This window comes from Meleagris gallopavo, chromosome 22 (genome assembly GCF_000146605.3).
Source record: "Meleagris gallopavo isolate NT-WF06-2002-E0010 breed Aviagen turkey brand Nicholas breeding stock chromosome 22, Turkey_5.1, whole genome shotgun sequence".
NCBI lineage: Eukaryota > Metazoa > Chordata > Aves > Galliformes > Phasianidae > Meleagris > Meleagris gallopavo.
In genome coordinates, this window is record NC_015032.2 from 3558189 (window position 1) to 3576806 (window position 18618).

Here is an 18618-nt window from a genome sequence, read left to right on the forward strand (position 1 = left end):
TGCTCCAGACTCAGATTTGAGCCTCAGGTTCCTGTTGATGAAAAATTTTTTCCCATGTATCTGCAAGACCCACTTCTTTCCCACAGATCTCCCCACCTGAGCATGCAAGTACCTTTGCTGGCACCTCCTCCTGGTTGGGCAATTTGGGTCAGTAGCTCCGTTGCTCAACTGCAGAGCCCCACTGCACTCTGAATAGAGCTGTGTGAGCACTGGGATCCCCAGTGCCAGGAGGTTCGAGCACCTCTGGATTACACAGCAAGTCAGCACACCAGTATATTGAGGTTGTAAGCTCCTAGCAGCAGGGACCGTTGCTTTGTTCTGTGTTTGGATAGTGTCCTGCCTGTGGGGTTGAACCTCCCGGTTAGGGCCCTTCAATGCCACACTAGTACAGAGAAATTAAATAATAAAATAGCAGCAATAACCGTAGTAATTAGCACTTGCTTTGACTTGCTACCACAGACCCACCAACCACAAACATTACTCAGGGTTTACGATCACGTCTTCCAAACTGCAAATGCTTGCAAAACACCTACTGTCTCTTCACGCATGGAGAAGGGGGAAAAGGCACAGCACCAGTTGCCTACAACAGACATCGTCAGGCAGATTCCTCTGGGTTGCCAGAATTTTCCTCCAGTTCCCCGCTCCACTTCCATTAGGTGCATGGGCATTCCTTCCCCATCAGGTAAGGTCCTACGCTGCATCTCCAGCGGGGAAGCAAAGGAGGGATGATGCTCAGCTGGATTCCTTCTGTCTGTCATTGGGTATCAGCCACAGCATGAGTTAAAATAGGGGCATAATAGGATAAATGAAAGGGAGTGATTGAGAAGATGTGGGCGACGTGACAGACAAGCAAGCTCCTTGCATGTTGATGAGAATGGCATTATCCAGACGATGGTTGATTTCTTTTTGTGTCTTGTTTAAAGGGGCAGCATATCCAAGCAGCCTGGGATGCTTGAAGGATAATGATTACATTGCAGAAAAATCCAGTGTCTTACCCGTGAATCTGTTCTACATTCATTTAACCCAAAAAGCCCACAAAGTAAATTAAAACAAACAATTTGAAACACGATTCAGCATGGGACAGGAACCTCTGAACGAGCTGTCAGCCTCGTAGCTTATCATACAAAGAATGGGTCTGTGAATAATGGTAACCCATTGTGAAACAAGCTGATATTTGAGTGAGTATTTAATAAACCAGAGCATCAAAACAATAGAAAGTCTGCCAGCACTCACAAACTACATGTGTGAAAGCCTCTTGCAGACTATGTTCATCCTTAACAAAATGCTTACTAACACAGTCACACGACTCTACTCTTATTTTATATGCTTTATATGATACATGTATTATTCTAAGGCATTTACCAAGGCCCTGCAATTTGGAGGAGTACAGAACACAGAGCACTGCAGAAGGAAAATGCGTAGATGGATTCAAAAGCAGCTCTTGCCGAAGGAGCCTTAAGGCCAAGGTGTGTTTACAACTTTGACAAAGTTACAGAAAGATGAAAGAGAAGGGGCAGGAAAACATATAATTAAAGTAGCGTGATGTCTCTGTGTCCTTATAAACACAGAATGAATATGGATACTTCTATCATGAGAGATGCTGCTCTGCTGTCGCTGACTTTCAGATACAGGGATGGTCTGGCACACAGGGCCAAATTCTGACATCAAGATTGTGTCTGTGCATGGCACATCTTGAAGAGGAACCCCCCGAGATCCAGCAAGCAGGGAAGAGTAGCTTGGAGAGAGCAGCAAGAAAAAGCTGTTTGGTTATGAAACAGAACACTCTGGAGGCAGTTTGAAGAGGCAGTCCAGGTCAGAGCTGTTGTGATGGGAGAGAACTTTTTAATTCCTCAGGGTTTAAGGGTACCCAATGCTCCTTGTGAATGAGGAGTTACTTCCAGCTGGAGACGCGCCAGCTTGGGATCCACAAACAGATATAGAGGCAAATTCAAATTGCAGGAGAGGATATGAATTGGTAACTGGAATCAGACTTCTTGTGCAGTTTATCTGTTATCTTGATAGTGACAGCAACTCAGACCAGGTAACTCTGAGGTAGATGAAATAAGCCCTTACACAGACATTTGGGGTTAATTCCTTGATCTGAGGCTGTAAGTGCGAATTGTAGCAACAATCAGTGAGAGGGAACAATGTTAATTGGAGTGATGTTCACAATGTTGTACTGTCACACACTCCTGCCACCAGTGCAATGGCTTGCTTTGAAGCATGCTGCTTTCCAAAGGAGCCCAGCATGTATCTCTAATGTACTCCAGTGGGACTGCTGGGAGTTGGCTCTCATAAGCCAAGAGCAGTAATGGGGCAGCAGAGTGCCTATGTGGAAGGAAAGAAAAAATGTTCATCCTGACATCAGTTTGTGCTAGCCCCACATGTGACCTCTCAGCTCCTCACCTGATGGCCATGCACAGATATCTCAGGCTGTGTTGCCCTGCACAGCTCATGCCCTAACAGAGCACGCAGCTTCATGCCAAAGCCCTCATCCAGAGCCCCGCTGCCCCAGCAGCTGCTGGGAGTCAGCTGCTTTTGCCAGCCCTTAGCTTTCCCTGTATAAGTTCTTGACCCAGAATGATACTCTGGATGGTTCCCAGTGGTGACAGCAAACCACTGAGCCTCATGTGATTGACCAGTGAAAGTCCCTAGCCTGGTTCTCAGTTACAGCACTTCCACCCCTGCAGCCATCCTGTGTGCCTCCTCACCCAGCCCCAGCCACCACTGTGGCACAGGGTCAGCCATGGGAACATTGCTGCAGCCCCAGCACAAAGGAGTGATGTGCCCCACAGCACAGAGAACCCAAATTCTCTTATGGTCATGTCCATATGTGCTTCAAAGGCCAGTCTTATAACCTGGTGTGGAGATCCCAGGAATTAGGGCTCAAAGGAATGTTTTGCCAGACAGCCACCACAATGAGCCTGAAAGATGCTAGTCGCTGTGCAGGATGCCCAGACTCTAAAGAGATGCTCACATGGGACAAAATGACAGTTGAAAGAAAGAAATAGATGAGACAAAAGGAAGAGGAGAAGCTGAGGCTGTGGGATGGCAATGCATCTTCTGGGAGGCACAGAAGGGCAACAGTGGGACAAGCAACCAGAACCTCAGCCTCCCCAGGGCCATGCCATCCACCCAGCACTGGTTAAGACCTTTGCCAAGAGGCTTTTTGTCCATACCAATGGTCTCATTCATGCCCCAAATTACACAGCAATTTCCTGTGTCTGTGGAGGTTCTGATGGTATCTTTTTGGCTGGGTGGAGTCCACGGTATTCTCTTGTCTCAGATGCCATCCAGAAACATCAAGGGGTAGGAGCAACACCGCTGCTGAGTGGCCTTAGTTGTCATCAGTGATGCTATGACTGCTCCTTGTGTGAGCAGGTTACAGCTAAGGCAAGACGAGGTGTGAAAGCTGTGTTTATTTCACTGTATTTTAATGAAGAAATTGGAGCTGCTGTCATCACTACCCGTGGGTGCACCAGATACAAATCAGCACTTAAATAAATGAACTAAATGACACGATGTCAGCCTCGTATACACAGAAAACTACTTGGTCAGAACATGGACTGAGCAACTCACAATGCATTTTGGAAATGGGCTCATCTCCAAAATAACCCTCCAGGTAGAAGCCTGAAAGTAGGCTTCCTGCTCTGGAAGACAAGGAGCTCAGGGGACACAAATGCTAATATATAATAACAGAAAAACTGACCAGCACTGGGAATGTCTATGAAAATCTAAAGCCAGCGTTCATTCTGCTTGCCTTGGCAGTATGAGAGCTGCCCTGGTGCAGGCTGTGCCCGTGACCAGGATGCAGCCTAAGGGGGCCCCAGCAATGGGAAGAGTCGATGGGCACTGGTCCCAGTGCAGAAGCAGGAATGGGGAGGTGGGTGACTCAAAAGCCTCGAGTCCTCCCAGTGCTGAGGAGTGACAGCCAGTGCCATCACAGCACACAGGTGACTAAGGCACTGACGTAGGTGCCTGTGAGAAGTGCTGCAGGCTCTTGGCTCCATCACCACTCTTTGCACATGGTGGGATGGGTCAGTCTCTCAAGCAATGCTGAGTATCCCGATTTCTCAGTTTGTCCCCGAGCACCAGAAGTGCTGGCTCCTGTCACCTCAGTGCACCAGGCTTTGCCATTTGGCTAGGAGAACAATTTCTCCTGGACCTTTCCCATATCTCAGCTGTGCATTTCTTCCCAGCCATGCGATGAAGGCACCCTACTTCTTATTGTCCTCCCGTGCCTTGTAGAGAGCCTGATGGTCTCACAAAGCACCACAACTTGTTGTGCGAGTTCCCGGCTATTAAACACTGCACTGGCTGGAAGTTTACTGCTGAGTGGTAGCAAATTTTCTCTAAAAATAACACTAATTTTGCCTCTTTGGCCTTCAGTTTAACCACTCACATGTTGCTTTTTAGGGAGATGACAGATGCTTTGATCTGCTTCAATAAAGGTGGATAGAAAGCTTGAAGCTTGCAGAAGGGCAGCTGCCTTCTGGCAAGGTCTTGTGGGTAGGAGAAGCATTAAAACATAGGCGATGCTTCACAGGATATTAATTAGTAGAGGGAAACACCTTGATTGGTGTATTCTTTGACTGTCTCAGCCAGTTAATATCACATCTGTGTTTTCACACAATTTCTGCACAGCCGTCAATGCAACTGTCTTTCTGTTCCCACTTCCAGTTTGCTGGGATCTGGAGAAAGCCAAGTATAGGTCTGGTCTGGGTGGTAAAGGGCTGAAAAATACAGGATCCTTCAGCTGCATCTCCATGTGATGGGGAGTCTGCTGAATTTGTACTGTCCTTTTCATTTCTACAGCCCCTACTCAATGAGAAGAGGACCTCAATGGAGGAGTTCCATGGAGTTTGGATAACACTACCAGCTGTAATAAAGTGCTACTTGGCTAAATGATTTTGTGCAATTTATATGTGATACTTTCCTGGAAGACTATTAAGTGCAAGCTATTTTCCTAAGATAGAATGATAGAATCATTAAGATTGGAGAAGACTACTCATCAAGTCCAACCACCAACCCATCCCCACCATGCCCAGTGCCACATCTCCACAGTTCTTGAACACCCCCAGCGACGGTGACTCCACCACCTCCCCGGGCAGCTGTGCCACTGCATTACCTCTGTTTAGGAGAATAAATTTTTCTTACTATCCAAACAGAACTTCCCATGATGCTACTGTAGGCTATCACTGCTCTGTAGGCTATTAAAGACAGAATTTTGAAGTTATTTCACACTCTCATACACGTTCAGATGTTTGCAGTACATAGGAAAGTGAACTCTTCTGCGAGTGCCACATGAGGCAATCAGAGGCAGATGGAGAGTTCTCACCATTGCTAGTTTTGGTGGCTGAGTTTGTTCCTCTTACATGGATTCTGCAGAAGTCCAATGGCTTTAGATACAGCCTTGTGCAAAACTGGTCTAAGTAACACAAACCCTTAGCACCAGGCATTCGGGGGTTTTCCGTAACTCCACATGACATGAGAAATGTTGTCCTGAGACGTCCCCTCTTCCTCTTACACAGCCTGTCTGTGGTGTCTTTAGGTATTGCACATTCCTCAGCTAGAGCAAGTTTTTTTCCCCAGGCCATCCATGCAAATGCATGCTCAGGTGAGGAATGCTCAGGAACTTTGTGGCAGTAAGGAGAGCTCAGGAGATCAGAAGGACTGGTGGTGGGCAGGTTGAGCTACCCATAGATGTCCTGTGTTGAAAGCATCCCCAGCTCTTGTAGTACTTACAGAACAAGTAAGCATCAACCAGACATAGAAGAGTGAATCAAGACGGAGAGTAAACAGGTCAGGGTGTTGCAGTTGTTCTGATGAAATTAGTAAAGAAATTGGACAAGACTAAGGCCAAAGCTGAAGCAATCAGTTACCACAAGAAGTAAAGAAGCCATTGAGTGATGCCAGCCTGGTTTACTGTCTTAGGGGAGAACGTGAAGTTCTCTTGCATATTTAGAGATTGAGGGAGCAGCCATCAGAGGAACTTGCAGTCCAGATGATTTCTCTGTGCAAAAAAACAGTACAGGTTTGAACCATTAAATGCAGCTTGAAAACAATGATGGACTCTGGGGACTAAAACGTCAATGAAATGGGCCCCTGGCTCTGATGCACATACATAACCCATCTCCAGGCATCCCTCAGTTTTGTTGTGGGGAGAGCTGGTTTCAAAAGCTACACAAGGTCCACAGTGATTTTTTATTATTATTATCTGAAAGCCACCTCATTTGCAGTGCACACATCCCCAGCTTAGGTATGCTTTTACATGAGGGTCTGTCAGCAAACACCGAGGAGGGATTGGACAACTCAGGAGGAGTCTGGCAGATTGCCATCTCCTTTGCCAGCACAGACTACTACAGATTCTCACATGCACATACATAGTTCAGACTTGCCCCATGCAGTGACACCCAACTGCGTGTAATTCCTGAGCATACCATCTCCCTTTGCCAGCTTTCTGATGCTTTTTTCCTTGTTCTTAACAAACATAGTTCTAAACTCAGTCCCCGAGTTTCCATTAAGGATGAGCAAAGCAGAGCTTTGAAACTGTTTTAACCTATTTGCTCCTGCATTAAAAATAAATAAAAAAAAACCTTCCCTGGTTTGTTCCAACAGCTCAGCACAGAAATCTTGTAATGAAAGAAGAAAAAATTTTAAAAAAGGAATTATTTTTACTAAGGTGGAGCAGTGTTTCTCTCTGGTTCAGTTTTACCAGCAGATTGGCGTTAAAGGAGTGATGGTGAATACAATCTTAAAAACGGATCTGAGACTTCTGTGCGTATTCCTTTGTAGAGCACACTGGCATATTCGGGTCTGCCCTTGTAGTTGGTGGTTCAAGGTCACATTAAACAGACTGACAGCGCAGCACAGATCCCGCAGCACCTGCTTGTAGCGCTGATCATCCTTCAGCAGAAAAAAATTTACATAAGTAACTGTAGAAAAAAGGTTCCCGAGAGTCCATGTGGTTTCATTTGGGTATTGCTGCTCATGGTGAGTAATGGACACATGCATGCAGGCTGGGTGCACCACTCAGCACCAGCAGAGCTGATCAGGATCCCCTCTGCTGTGGTCAAGCACCCAGATTGTCCATGGTCATAGCATCTGCATTGTCCATGATCAGAGCACCCTCTCTCCCATGACCACGGGGCTGTGCCAAACGTGCTGCTCTTCCTGTGGCCGCGGCCAAGGTGCCCCAGGCTGTGCTCACAAAGAGTCTGCATGCTGGTTTGGTTGGCGTTTGAAAGCACGGACTCGTCCATTTGCTGTTCCCATCCCCTACAGCATCTCAGCACACTCAGTGCTTTTTGAGAGCTCTGACATAAGTGCCTGTTTTCTAGGATTTAAAATTGCTCTGGAAGAAAGAATTCAATGGGCTGATACTTGGCAGCTCAAGCCTGTCTGGGGAGTCGATTCCTCTGATTGTGCCAAGTTCTGGCATCTTCAAAGGGAGAATTTCTGTTTCCTTGTGGCAGAAACTGGTAAGAGTCATTGGCAGAAAGGATGAAAAAGTCCAAGTATGAATTTCAGATCAGGCTTGTTTTAAATTGAGCAATAGCACCTTGTGTATACATAAAGGAAATATGCATTTCCACAACTGAGAATTAATTATTGATAAATCCACAGTGTCGTGTAGCAATATCTTTTAATGTTCTGTACGATAAGAGCAAGTATTTAATCTGCTGGGAGAAAGAGATGAAGTGGATACCATCTAATGAGCATTATTCTTGTAGAGGTGCCAGATCCAACCCAACAATTTCCAACCGAAGCTTACTGGTGGCTCACTACCTGCGGTGAGGCCCTGCATGCTCTACTCCTGCTCCTCCAGCCCAGGTGCTCCCAGGGCTCACCTCCACCTGGGGACAGGCCCTGTGAGCGCATCTCTGCCCTTGACTGCCAAGTGAGAGATGTGGCAGCATCTTTTGATCTTTTGATCGCAGCCTTTTGAAGAAACGATCCACTGACACAAGAGCTGCCTGTCCTGTCAAGACTTCGCTTCTCTCCTGCAACAAGAAATGTCTCAAAGCCTGCCCAAAGTTTGCTCTGGTGCAATTATACTAATGCATAAGTTTTGCTGAAGCTCTGAAAAGTGCTGGTGCTGGCAAAGTTTGAGGTACCTGGGTTCAGACCAACAAAAAGCACGGGGAAAGCAGAATATTTTGCTGCACAAACACAGCATCTAGAGTCAGGGTTTGCACCTGTGCAATTACTTTGATGTAGTTATACTGGAGCAAGGAGACAAAAAAAGCAATGTAGACGAAGCTTTCAGCTGACAGAGAAAATAAAAACACAGCTTGTGGTTGTGTGAACTGATCTGTGATAAAAATGTTTGCATAAAATTACATGCAAATGACTGGGAAGTACAAACATACCCACAAGAAAGTCTGCTCCAGTCAGGACCAGAAGCAGAAGTGCTGGAAATATAGGAAGCAGGCTCGACCTCAAGAAAGTTACAGCATGAGGGTGTGAGCCGCTTTAAGCTGAAATTGGTGATAATGCTCCCAGTTATCTCTCTGGGCATGGGATCACCCCCTGGTTTTGCAAACAAAGGAATTCTGTCTAGCTCAGATAAGATTTCAGTAAGCTCCCAAATTACTGTTGTTTTACAGATCATACAGGTAGTGAAGAAATGCATTTGGTGGGGAGCATTACAATGGTACCCAATCTGGGGTGTTGGTTAGGATGAGCGCTCAAGGTGCAGCAGAGGAGGCATTTCCAGTCCTCTGTTCCACTCATTCTGGGACACAGAAATCATAACTCCTTTGGGACACAGTGCAAGCCCAGTTTCAATTAATGTAAGTCCCCTATCAATGTTCTCCTGAAGACAATCACTCACATTGGCATTTCAGGAAGGAATGATAGGATCATTAAGGTTGGAAAAGACCACTGAAATCATCTAGTCCAACCCCAGTCCATCCCACCATGCCCACTGACCAGGTCCCTCAGTGCCACATCCCCACGGTTCTTGAACACCTCCAGGACAGTGACTCCACCACTTCCATATGCACAGACACACGCTTTCTGAAGGCTCTGATAGGTCGAAGATATACGTGTATATATATGTGTGTGTAAATGAGAAATGAGTTTTCACCATCACTTTAACCAAAGACACGAAAAGTAATCATTATAACTTAAATATCACAGATGCAAAATCACAACAGTGTTTTGCTTATCTGATCGTATCTCCCCTTTGATGGTCGGGGTTGCACGATGATTACAGCTAACTAACTGAGGCTGAGAGATAGCATAACATTGCTCATATAGATCATCATGTTGCTGCTTCTCATCACCGCCCGTTGCTGTTAATAACCCAGGCTTGAGTTTAAACAGGAATAGTTATCTTTAATATATACTTCCCGCTCCCATATATTTCAGGGAAAAGCATTGGATTTATTGAATGAATACAGACTGTCCCAAGATGCTGTGCACATACAAAAATCCAGATGTTTCCAGCACCAGCCTTTTTTTTTTTTCCCCTTTCTTTTGGTCTGTTTTCCTGCCAGGCCTACAGGAAAGCAGACACAACAGTAGCTTTGAGGAGTGTACTCTCAAACAAGAAAAAACAAACAGCCGAAATCAAACCTTTTCCTCCTTTGTCATTTTGTGGCTGTGGGTGCCCAGCTCATACCTGTTTGAGTGTTTTTCCTCTTTCTTCCGAATCCTTGCTTGTGTGACCCAGGGTCTTCTGAGGCAGGAACCGGGGGGCCGTGGGTGTCTCAGCTCACAGATCCTTCCTGCAGGACAGAGCAGCGATGACCACGTATTGATGGCAGACTGCGGGTGGCAGTGCAGATAAAGTGCTGTTTGTTGTCCACCCGCCATGGCCACGACCTCCTTATCTCTGCCACAAATCGGGGGCGATTCGGCCCCAGCAGGTTCTGGGGGAGGGAAAAGGCCTTGTGCTAAGGGCTAAGGAATTTCCCTTATTATCTGCTTAATCTCTAGGACTTCCCTGCCTTCCTTCCCCTGGTCTGACAAGCACAGCGCGCATTGGCCTGGAGGACTCCCGGGAGTTGGAAGGACACGCTGATTTATTCATGGTCTTAGTGCCGTGTTAATGAAGGGCACTGAGCTTTCCAACCTGGTGGCTTTTTTAGACATGATGAAACTTGCATGAAAAAACACAGGGAGGATTCCTCTGCCGTGCTTCTGCTACTCCACTTCATCAAATAGTTGCCACGTTAGGTGCTCAGTGGAATATTAGTGCAATTAGTGATTTACATTTATAACAATTTGACAGTGAGCTGTGATAAGACAATGATACCAGGACATCTTGCTGATGCCACTTTTCTTCTCGGAGTATTATTTCCCAATATCCTTTTCCATCCTGACCCAGCAGGAATGAAGTCAATGAAAAATTTCCTTTTGATGTGAGAGGGAACAGGAAAAACTCACCCTTAGAGTCTTTACACAACCTGGCTCTCATTAAAATGGCTAGAAGTAAATATTTGTGTCAAGCTGGTACAGAGAAATTGTGATTGTCCCTTCTGGCTGTAACAACAACAAAAAAAGAGAAAACAAAATAATTTAGGAAAAAGAGCACAAGTCCAGCAAAGAATATTTTTCCAGTAAGGAAGTACCACGTACTCCATAGTTGTGTTGCTACTCATTAGATGAACTCATTTTCAATGGAGGATAGCAGAGTTAATCCAATTCTGTTTTCTTTTGCTTACTAAGAGAGCTGAAAGATGAGCACTTATTAATTGCACACACACAATGTGCAGGCAGGGCTCAGTTTGATCCTCAAAGTTACACAGATTCCAAGGAAACTGGTTAAAATTAAGGCTAGAGAGAGGAAAGGGAAAGCTCCCTTGTTCGTATTTTCTATTATTTCCTCAAATATTTTTCATACTGTGGTGGAAAATCTGAATTTTGACGATTTTCCTGCAGTAACCTCATGTAAATCTGGGAATGCCTCCTGCACAGAGCTGCTCTCCCCATCACCTGCACTAGCAGCACTTCCAAGGACCCAGCTGCTCAGCCAGGATTCTTCTGGAAGAGCCCAGACTGGTTGTCTTCACATCTCTAATAGCTGCACAGCCAGAGAAAGGCAGCAGTTGCTTTGCATGACCAAATGAACTCGTCCTGCCAAAAGGATTTGCCCCATCTTCATGGCAAACGCCACAGTTTGCTCCCTGCGCAGGAGGGAGAACAGACCTCTGTGTTTCTGCTGTCGCTCTGTCCGAGCACAGCAATTCACAGACAATCAGCAAACCTGAGATTTGCAAAGCAGAGAATTTTCACAGAGGGCTCCAAAACAGCAACTAAGGAAAGGCATTTGCCAGCCCTGAGTCACCCTCTGCTCGGCAGACACTGGCGTGTGCTCTGCCCCTCAAATCTGCTCTGGAGCTGCTGCAAGCAGAGTGGCTGGCCATCTTAGTCACCCCCAGTTAGAGTCCTGCTCCCACGTCATCGCTGACAGACTTGATCCTTTGCCTTTTTTACAGCAGGAACACCTCTTTCATCACTCCCCAACATGCTGCAGCAGAACAGAGCTATGACCCATCCACTCGTATTTGCCCTTCTGAGGCACAGAAGGCTTTTTCAAAGTCCCATTTGGAACTTCCTTCCTAAAACACTCCATCCAAGAGCAATCTCTTGTACTCCCTTTGCTGACTCATAACAGGGCAGAGTAAAACTCACTTCTCTCAGCCATGGGTACACAAGACCTACATCTTCCTTGACCATCATCTCTTGCAGATGAGTCTCAGAAATCTCAAATCTCAACCAACTGCATGACATTTCTCTTTTGTTTTTAAGAGGAGCAGGTGTTCTGACATGCTCAGAGATATTGACAGGTGCTGACTCATTTCGAGAGTCAACCGATGGTGTTCAGGGATGGTTGGTAGCAGATTGGTGAGATCAGCAGGAACTGGACTAGAAAGAACAAAGTTCTGATTACCTGAAAGATTTCTGGATAACAGGGAACTGCTGGTATCTTGCTGAAGATTTTCCTTTGAGGAAAGGAAAGCACATAACAATTTTAGGTGCTTGATTTCTGAGTAATTCGCACCAACATGCAAAAGAAGCACCATCCACAGAGGCTCAAACTCAACCTCATTAAGCATTTACCACTGCAGTTAAACAGAAGAGAATAACACAAGAGACTGGCTTCTGTATGTGCAGTGAAGCTACTGGTGGACATATTTTCATTAAGCAATGCACGCCTTCATAGCCAGACAGACCCCTTCCTCTGACTCAGATATTTTCTGCCCAGCTCAGAAGAGCTCCTCACTCAGTCCTGAGATGTGGAAGCGGAGGAGGGAAACCCACCACAATTCTGTACATCTTGCTGAAACTCCCCCAAGGACCATTTTGTATCTTCTTATCATTGCCAAGAAATTCTGAACAGAAAAATGAGTTGCCCACTCGTTTGGCTGACCAAGACTTAGCTTGTCCATAGAGGCAGCAGCCATGATTAGCTGGATATGAGAAAGAGAATAACACCTCCCACACATCCAGAGACCACACTCTGACCTGGTGAGAGAACAGCAAATACGGGCACTTGGGAGAGCTGTATGGGACCACCTCAGCTAGAGGCAGAATGAGAGCCACACCGTGGGTGGGAGCAGGAACACAAAACAGAGGGGGAGGGAGAAGAACACAGCAGGAAGAGGGTGTGAAAGGTTCATAAAATCATTAAAGGAGCCTTCTTATTCTCTTCTTGTTGACTGCTAGTGCTGTAGACTGGATGCAGGCAACTGTCCAGGCTCTGCCTCTGGGATGCACACAACTGGGATCTACCCCATGCATAGCACACACTGCAGTTCTTCCACCCACAGAACATCTCCAAGGCTCTCTTTGCATTTATTTCAGCTTGGAAAACCACCACACCTCTGATATCATCTCCCAGTGGTGCCTGAATTCATTTCAAGTCGACTGATCCAGTCCCAAAACTTCCCTATGTATACACAAGGTATATTGATGGTTCATAAAACAATACACAGGACTGAAGAGGCGAGAGACTTAGTGATTAACCAACGCCAACTATTTATACAATGGGTTCAGAAAAGGGATTTTATTGATTGAATGCATCATTTTTTCCCATTATACTTTTGGGGCTACTTAAATCAACTCCGCTCCACAGAGTGAGGCTCCACACATTGCATGAACTCAAGCATGCAGACTGGAAAGAAAACTAAGACCCAAGCTAATTAATAGATACAGTCTCTTTTTTATTAGATGTCTTTTGAAACTACTGCTTGTTACCTTTAAAAAGAGACTCAAGGCTCAGTCATACAAACATTCCATCTGCAAACCTGCTCACACTCACAGACTAGGAGTGAATTATTACCTTTACATGCATGAAAACTCTGCAGAGGCATTTGCTTCATGGCAACTGATGAAACATTTCAGCACCTCTATTTTATCATCAAATAGAAAGAATCTGAGAAGATTTTAATACCCACAAGAGCCTATGTCAATGAGAAGTGAATGTTTTGTCCAGAAATGATCAAGACCTCCTGTATAGCTCTCATCTTGGGCTTTGAACTTTGAAAGTAACCAGTGCAGATAAACAGGAAACAATAGATTACGGTTTATAACTCACATGAAATTGTTCTCTGGCTTTTTGTTGTTTTTACGTTTTAGGCAGGGACAAATATAATGTTTCATCAAAGATGAATTCACAATTTAATTATTTACTGGGGGTATTTTGCACTTTGCATTGCAAACTGCTGCAACTAAAAGAAACATGTGCTGGCACAAAGAGGGCAGGAGGAGTGAACACTATAATGGAAGAAATGTTACCCAATAATTAAAATTCAGTGGTACTGTAAATCCTAATGGAAACAACAATGTGTCTTTGTGTACAATTAACTCTGGGCTCCAGTTCATGATAAAAATTCTAGCTTGTAAAAAGCCCTGACCTCAATACCAACAGCTCAACAGAGGTTCACAGATCTGGCTCAAAAAAAAAGAAAAAAAACTTTCACAGAGTGGGAACAAATAATAACTGGACTCGTCCCCTAAATATGCTCTAATTATTCGGCATGGTTGAAGATAAGCCACAGGAGAAGTAGCGAGGGGAAAACAGTCCCAAGCTCAAAGAAAAGTACAAAATGTTGTTTGATGTCTAGAGAGAAAATCTGCCCTCCCCCTCTTGTTATCCCAGTCACGCTTTCTGTGGGGCACCCTGTGTGCTAACAGCAAAGTCCTGGAACATCTTTATTATTATTAGTTTAACACTTTTTTTATTGTTAACAAAGCAGACAAAACGAGTTGCTCATTACAGTGAGTGACTGACAGGGAAACATGGAGGACTATTCATTAAGTAATTACTACTTTTAGCCAGAAAAAGTTACCGTGCTTAAAAGAGGGAAAAAAACAGTACAAAATCAAATTGTCTATTCTTTTTTGGTGGGTGTGTGTGGAGGGAGTCATGTCTCATGGAAAAGACAGTTCTACAAATGTCAATCAGTTTGACAAGCAATTATCAACTTTCAGATAAGGACAGAGACGGTGGGTAGAGCACCTCAGAACAGACTGCTCAGTTACCACTCCATGATGGTGATGAGAGGGACCTACCCAAAGAGGGATCTACCTCATCTGCAGGCCTGAAGAGAGGAGACCAAACCTCAGCATTTCTTCTAACCAACATCATTCTAAAGAAGGAGGTAAAGTGTTGCTCCTCGTGGAAGGGTAGTGAATTCAGAAGGGTTATTTTGGAAATATTTCCTGTCAGAGCTCAGAACGGTTGGATTCCAGATTGGACTGAGAGTGCTTCTCTGTGACAGCAAATTCAGCACTTGTAGCAGATGCTTCCCCCAGAGAAGGTGAGAAATAGGACAGTCAAAGCATTTCAGCGTCTGAAGCCCTCAAATCCCAACTATAACATTTACTTCCAAATCTCAGGTTCTCCAGTAGATCTTCCCACACACACACACATACTTAAATTCTCTGCAAGCATTACAATGGCCCAGGAATTCAGAAATGCCCGCTTCATTTTCTTTCTTATCCTGAAAGACAAAAGGAAGGTTTTCCAGTCACCTGGCACCATGCAACAGTAGTGCAGTGCCCAGAAAAGTGAGCTGTGAGTGGGTACTGAGTGTCCCCTTGGTTTCAGTAAGAGCTGTGGGTGTTCGGATGCTTTGATTGCAAAGCTGTGTATTAGGTGCTCAAAATATAGATTAGGAGAGATGTGATCTCGACACACGAGAGCCTGTGGAAAGCTATAAAAAGAATCGATTCTACATTTCAACCACTATCTTTTGATCCTTAACCATAGGGAGATTTAGGGAGGAACTTGCTTGTGTACTCTGCAGCGTGTTAGCTCTTGGGCTCTGGGTGCCTTACAGAAGGAGCAGAGTAGCCTCTCTCAAGTACAGCTGTTGGGGGTAAAAAGCTAAAAAGCTGAGAATGACTGTCAGCTTGAAAAAATAGCACATTCGTGCATATATTCCTTATGGTGATGGACTCCATCTGCTTTGGCCCTGTGCACATGAGCCCACTTTGAGCTGCAGTGAGTTATACACCCATGCAGGTCCCGTGGAAAAATGCTTAAAACAAAAGTTTTGTACGTATTGCTGTGCATATCTTCAGTGTGTTGTTCAACTCCCTTCTCACACAAGCCATGTGAAAAACCATGGAAAGTGTGGGGATTCCTCAGGATAATCATTTCCAAGGAGCTGCCATTTGGTCCATTTGATGCAGAACAGGGACATGTGCCCACACGTCCCAGGCAGTTGCGCATGCTGAGAGCTGATGCCAACAGTGACAACCAATAGCATAACTCTTACTGATCCCAGTGGGGCAAGAGCAAGGCTTTAATCCCCGTGTTGTTTCCAAGCTTCCTGTTTTGAAATTGCCATAATTAAATTCTAGAGACTGAGAAAGCACCATACACATTGCCAAGTTTATGTCAGGCTTTATCAGGTGATCTCATCATAATCCGGTAAATAGCATATCATGAACACCAAATCTAATTAAATCCTCTTGAGATACGAGCTCAAAAACAGACACAAACAAGAATCAAACGTTTTAAATCTGCCGTAGTACAATCAGAATTAATCCCTTGGGAGAACTGAATTTCCTTGAGATCTGGACAAAAAAGCCTTCTGTGTTCTCCTTTCCCTGGTGGCTCATGCTCTCTCCAGCACACTCACTCAGAAGGCAAATGTAGTTGCTGGGTTTTCAGTTTCAGTGTAGACTGCATGACATGCACCTCCAATTTCCACCTTCTGGATGAGACAGCAGCGCAAAGGAGACACGTTTTGTTAATTTCTTTTTCTCTGCAGTACTTTTGGTGCAATTTGTAGGTGAAAAAGAACCCCAAAACCTTTAACTGTGGAAGCACAATGAAAAAAAACTCTAATGCAAACTGGAAAAGGCAGCAATGATTTTGTTGTTCTTGCAACAGTCTCTTGATCAGCATATTATCTGCCAGGCACCTTTCGAAATGCTTCTCAAATGCACCATAGGTGTCTGTATGCGTGCATAAGCCCTTAGGGCTATACCTATGCTGCTAGTAAATTAAACAGTGGCAGGTAATATTCCCAGGCATTGGAATTTGATAGTCTATACTGTTAAATTCCTAGAACCTGCCCTGGCGCATTTTTGGCCTGGATCAATTAGCATTCTCCCACACACGTCCCAGGAATTTAGGAGTTAGCAGAGCCAGCAACCATTCCCAAGGGACTCCATGCCTGTGCCTTCGGTTGCCGTGGATGGCAGAAGAGTTTAATGATATGGATATGGCACATTCCAGGTCAGTTGGCCTCATCGTCAGAGCACAGCCCTAACGACACTTAATCTTTTAATAAGAGCTGTCACCTATATGCCCATGTCATAGCCTGTACCTGTTGTATAGTTAATCCAGGTACTGCATAAGAGCGCTCTACCCTGAAGTCAGATCACATCAGGGCTTTGTGAAAGGGCAGGTCAGGACTTTGTTCATTGTATGATTTTATGAGGTACAGCTTTTCTACACCTGGGCATGAGTTGCTCTCAAATCCAGCCTTTCAAATACATTGCATTAGCTTGCAGTCGAGCTGAACACAGTCAATGGATTTCTCAGTTCCCATCCTTCTTTCTTGATAGGAACAACCTCAGCCCTAATCCCTCTGAAAATCACCAACAATCTGATGTTTGCATCCCTTCCAATCCTTGAATCAACTGATTCAGAAGACCAAGATTTCATACCAAACAATACCATTTCAGCCCAGAATAAAAGCAGTCCTTTCCCTTTCAGAATCAGGCTAAAAATCAAAGCTCTGAACGGATTTGCCCCAGGTGAATGTATCAGCCCCTCTCATGTGGATTCACCCTGCCTAGCTTTAGCTCCCCTAAATGAAATGCTGCTTTCCCAAGGCTACCCCTGCAGCCAAGGTAATGAGGCACCAGACAGTAATTCAGCCCACCTCAGACCTTACTTCTGCTTCCCAGTACAGGGAGTATGGGCCAGTAATGGGCATCATTTTGACATTTCCAACTACTCCTTTTATCTGAAAACCTGCAGTGCTTTGTGATCTGCTTGCTTTTGATAGTGGCTTTCAAGTCTTCTGCAAGGCTTACCAACTTCAGTCTGTATTTTCACAGGAAAACAAAAAGAAAACTAACTAGCTCTGTCCCAGCTGCCAGTTCTAATAGCAAAAATGACTGGCAGAGAATCAGGTCAAACCTGATTCAATATGAAGTTTCTGTTCTTCTCACTCTCAATCACTGAAAAAAAAAAAAAGAAGAAGAAGAAACCCACAAGTTTCACAGCAACAAGGTGACCCTGACAGAAAACCACCTCTCTTGCATGGCAACTGGTCATCACGCTTGGTTCTTTCACATAACTGTAATTTCACCTACAGCAATGTTGGCTGGTCTTACTACCAACTACTGTAACACGTATCACCAGGATGCTGGACCTTCTTGGATTTCACTTCTGTGTATGCTGTGAAAATTTATTACATAGATTTCAAAATCTTACAGTAGAGCTGGAGGGAGAGCTCAGCTCTTGCTGCTTCTGCAGCACAATAACTACGGCCTCCACCTCCCCCCAGCCAAGTGCTGGCTGTATGGCACGCACTGCTTCCAGCTGTCCACAGAATGCACCTCAGACACACGTTGTGTGATGTTACAGTCCACTAAAATACTGAAAAGATGTATGAAGAGAGATTCCCTTTGCTGGTGTTTGCAGATTTCTGGAGGTGAGGAAGAAGCGGAAAAAAAAATCCTACAAATACTTCAATTGAGAAAACTGCAGTTTGTACCTGTATTGGAAAAAATGCTGAAAACGAGATTTTTCTTCCCTGTTAACTGACTCCATTCCTTCAAAGTAAATTGATTTTTGTTGCAGGATCTGAATTTCACTGCTTTTTTTCTCTTTGGAAATGCTTCAGAACAGGATGTCATTCAAAAGTGGCGATTTGTGATACTTTGCAACTTCGCAGCACCACAATTTCCCCCATTCCCACCTGCTCTACCTCTCTCTCCACATGTCTCCGTGTTTCTTCAGACCATGTCCTAGAAAACCACCCATCACTCTCAGTGCATCTATTACTATAGTGCATCTTTAGTTCACACTCTTTTCCCTGAGGTCTGAAGTTCAGTATGCAAAAGCAGCTTCCAAATGAGACAATGGCAAGCTTATTTACAGAGAGCTAATGACAGAGAAACGATGCCAATGGAAAA